Below are 1,012 nucleotides of genomic sequence, written 5' to 3' on the forward strand. Positions count from 1 at the left end.
CTCAGGGCTGGACTGGGAAGAGAAATCAGTCTGGGATTTTACATAGCAACAGGCCCAAAAGTTAATGTGGTCTGTTTTGCATATTGGGGCGGCTGTGGTTCAGGTGGTAGAGCGGGTCGGCCACTAATCACAGGGTTGGCGGTTTGATTCCCGTCCCACATGACTCCACATGCAGAAGTGTCCTTGGGCAAGACACTGAACACAAGTTGCTCCCAATGGCAGGTTAGTGCCTTGCATGGCAGCTCTGCCACCATTGGTGTATGAATCGGTGAATGTGTGTGTGAATGTGTGTGACTGGGTGAATGTGTGTGTGAATGGGTGTGTGACTGGGTGAATGTGTGTGAATGGGTGAACGGGTGTGTGAATGTGTGTGTGTGAATGGGTGAATGTGTGTGTGTGTGAATGGGTGAATATGTGTGTGTGAATGGGTGAACATGTATGTGAATGGGTGAATGTGTGTGTGAATGGGTGAACGTGTGTGTGAATGGGTGAATATGTGTGTGAACGTGTGTGTGAATGGGTGAATATGTGTGTGAACGTGTGTGTGAATGGGTGAATATGTGTGTGAACGGGTGAATGTGTGTGTGAATGTGTGTGTGAATGTGTGTGTGAATGGGTGAATGTGTGTGTGAATGTGTGTGTGAATGGGTGAATGTGTGTGTGAATGTGTGTGTGAATAGGTGAATGTGTGTGAATGTGTGTGTGAATGGGTGAATATGTGTGTGAATGTGTGTGTGAATGGGTAAACGTGTGTGTGAATGGGTGAATGTGTGAATGGGTGAATGTGTTTGTGTGAATATGTGTGTGAACGTATGGGTGAACGGAGTGTGTGAATGGGTGTGTGAATGGGTGAATGTGTGTGTGAATGGGTGAATGGGTGTGTGAATGGGTGAATATGTGTGTGAATGGTTGAATGTGTGTGTGAACGTGTGTGTGAATGGTTGAATGGGTGTGTGAATGTGTGAATGTGTGTGTGAATGGTTGAATGTGTGTGTGAACGTGTGTGTGAATG

This window comes from Xyrauchen texanus, chromosome 49, assembly GCF_025860055.1.
Source record: "Xyrauchen texanus isolate HMW12.3.18 chromosome 49, RBS_HiC_50CHRs, whole genome shotgun sequence".
Lineage (NCBI taxonomy): Eukaryota > Metazoa > Chordata > Actinopteri > Cypriniformes > Catostomidae > Xyrauchen > Xyrauchen texanus.